The sequence below is a fragment of the Panthera pardus genome, unplaced genomic scaffold (assembly GCF_024362965.1).
Source record: "Panthera pardus isolate Hobbes unplaced genomic scaffold, ASM2436296v1 HiC_scaffold_181, whole genome shotgun sequence".
In the NCBI taxonomy this organism is placed as follows: Eukaryota; Metazoa; Chordata; class Mammalia; order Carnivora; family Felidae; genus Panthera; species Panthera pardus.
In genome coordinates, this window is record NW_026526745.1 from 80,359 (window position 1) to 83,947 (window position 3,589).

Genomic DNA, 3,589 nt, shown 5'->3' on the forward strand with positions numbered 1-3,589 from the left:
TGTATTGTGTTGGAATTCTGCTAAGTGTTGCTTTACTCCTAAAATGTCACATAAAAATTGACATCACCACTAGTTGAGTGTTCCCATTCAGAGGTATTTATACTCACACTTATTTGTGTTTTCTTTCCAGTCATTTGGTAAGGACACCTGGTCCTTACATTAAACTTGCTCATTTCCTGTGAAGATTATCCTATGCCAGCATAGAAAGTATCTGTAGATATTGGGAGGAGAATATTTTTGAGTCAAGTGTTCTAACTGCTCTCCTTTTCTCATGGACTTTTGCCTGCTCAGGCATACACTGGGTTTCTTGTGGTCAGGCTGGCTCATTGCAAATAGTACGGTCAGTCTAGGCCTGTAGGGGTGTGGATGCTGCCGTCCATCAGATTCTGTAGACCCACTTGTATCTTTGTGTGTCTGTGCCCAACTCGGGGTTGCTGGCTGCATCAGTGCCTTTATTTCCATTTGCTCATTGCTCTGTTCATCTTTCTTAAGTAACATACATAATTTCTTTCCTATGCTGCACTTTTAAGAAAAGTTATAAAGGTCCCTGATCCTTCTATTAGGAAAGGATTTCACATCCCCAGGAGCCCACTACTGCTACATTGTCTCCTGCTTTTCTGAACTCCTTTCTTCCAAGAGTTCGTAAATTCCACAGCTGTGGCTTAGGTGATGTACGCCTTTAGAGAAACATATCTTTTCTGCTCCCTTCTTTTATCTTCTCAAAAAAGGTTTATGTGTGGTAGCAGAAAGGAAATATTGTTTAAAAAAATAGTTTTGTATATAGGCACCTTCTGTGAACAAGATACCAACTTTAGAATTACATATGCATTATTTCCTTTATTTAAAAAAAATGCTTATGGGGTAGGTGGTGTTTCATAACAGAAAACAAGAGGTGAAGAGAGGAAATGAAATTTACCTTGAGAAAATATATAGTGTTAGTACTCTCATTCAAACTTGCTCTGTCTTACTCTAGAAATAAAAAATCCTTAATATTCTTCTTTTAGCATTCAGTGTCCAATTATGGATTGAGTTGGGTGAAATGAGTTTTCAATGTAACAAGATTCAAATCTGTCTGATTCATCCCCATTCCACTGAGAGACCAGGGGGTGTGTTTCTCCTTAGCCCTTAGAAATGAGAGTATTTACCTCTTCTCTTTAGCTCTTCTCTTCAGTGGTGTGGATTTTAGTTCTTTATTCTCCTGTTCTAGTTTCAAAATGTGACCTGAGCCCATACTTGGCAAATGCTCTGAGGAAAGGACACGAGGATACCTAAAAAAGGCTCTTCCCACTCTGGAATTTTAGTTGAGCTAGTTCTTTCTGTTTCCAGAGATCTATGGTCTTTAACAATAAAACTTATGTATTTTAGTTGTGTTTTTTAACTAATTTTAGCCATTGTGCATTGGCCTCTCCTAACCTACTCCATTCTGCCTACTCAGGAGAATTCTTAGGAGAAGAATTCACAATGATTTGACCAGTTTTGCCGACCTCCTGACAATTACGCAGGTTTTCTAGTCTTTCAGTGTTAGCAGAAAAGTCAGTTGACACTTTGTGGTAGGAATTTCACTGTTTGTACTCTACCCTCAAATGCATCTAAGAGGACACAAGGGTCTGAAGTAAATTGAGTTATTCTACTATAAGTCCTCATTCATGGCACAGGTTTTGTACCAGTGATTCCTGATGCCAGGATGTACTATGGCTTATAAACCGTTCCTCTGAACCAATTCTCCTGAGTATGTTCAATTCTCTTATTAACATAAAACCTCTTTACACATCTTGTTATTGAACTATCATGTACTAGGGAGAGGATGAATGTACCAACCTCAATTCATCAGTGGGAAAACTTAGATTTCTGATAGGTAATCTGCAAACAATGATCATTAATAGGGCTAATAATTTCACAATATACATACATGCTTCTGCCTACATGAATAACACATTTATACTGCTTTTTACATCGACCCATCTCATTTTACCTTCCCCAAATGAGGTAAGGCAAAGGATTTACTTGAAAAAGAACACACACTCCCTGTGACAGTGGTTTCCGATCATCAGTAGATAGACGTATCCTGGTTTGTGTGGGAAAATAAAAATTTCAAGTCCTCACTCCATTGAAATTCAGATTTTGAGGATTTTCAGGAAGGTCCAGAAGTCTGAGATTTGTAGGTGGTCTGTAACCAAACTTTAAGCGATGTCCAATGATGGCTTCCATGTATTGATCCTGGTACTAATGTGGTGTGCGTTTGTGTGTACGTGTGTCTGTGTGTGTCGCTTGTCTCTATCTTTCTATTAAATCATTGTTACAGTTAACTTTTAAAAACTTAACCAATGATCTGTCAACAGCTTTTCAAATTAACTTCACTAGAATTTTCTGATCTTTTTATCTTGGATAATCTGAAATCATTTTTGATAGCTCGAAAAACGGAAGACTGTTACTAGGTTTAATTTAACAGTGGGTTGTTTCTATGGCATATGTGTTCTGTATATTTATACTGATTTCCAGAATCTGATTAGATTTCTGGCCATAAAAAATTTGTGTTTAAATATAATGTGCATCTTAGTATCTGAACAGTAGCTAAATATATACAGTTTTAAAAGAAATCAGTGGGATTCTCTAGGTGAAATAAATCAACATTGAAAATCCAGAACGCCAAAAATTATTGTTGTTAAATATTAATGGTTGCAAGGGCAACTGCCTTATAGATTAATTGTGATGTACATATATTGTTCATGAACATGGATAATTTATTTCACTTGAAAATAATCAAATTAATTTTAAAGACAAGAGAGAACATGTAGAGCGACAAAGGTGGATTTTTCTCATATACTGGAGGTTCAGCAGTAAAATCCTGAAACTCTCTGTCCATCTCTGCTGCCAGGGTCTGTGGCATTTCTGCACCAGGGTTTTCTGCCTGCCTTTCAGGGAACGGAGCAAGTCCATTCTCCACTGTTCGCTTTCATGAGTTCCTGAGTGAGACAAGCTGTACTTGGGATTCGAGACATTCTGGTGGGAAACTAAACATCACATTGGGTTAAATAAGATCCAGAGAATGCCCCAGTGCCCAGGTTGTTCTTACACATTGGGAAAAAAGAAACGAACAAAAGATTCAATTCTTACCTACTGACAAGATCAGATCATCTGAGGATATTGCAGTAACTGGCCAATTAGTCGCTACTGCCATCCTTGTGTTCTGCCCAGTTTTTCCTCATTTATTGAGAGTGGTTTTTCTTTGAACAAAGGAAATTTTATGTGTTTATGCATTTTTTTACACACCTGAAAATGAGAGATGAAATGGCTAAGGAGACACAGAGGAGTAGTCAAATTTCCTTGTGAAAGTGAAGCACGTTCCCATATGTTTCTTCTGCACATAAACACACTTTTTTCTTAGAGATGTTATGAAGTGGAAAATAATTTACACTGGCTTTACCATTCCTGCAGTTTGTGTTTGCGTTTTCAGTTTCATTAGTATTTCAGTTTGGTTTAGTTATTTTTTTATACTTCAGAGTGATTTTACAATCAGGGTTCTTTGCTTTTCCTTCTACCAATATCTATTTGTCATCCCAGCTCTGCATCTATAATTTTAAAATAAGAC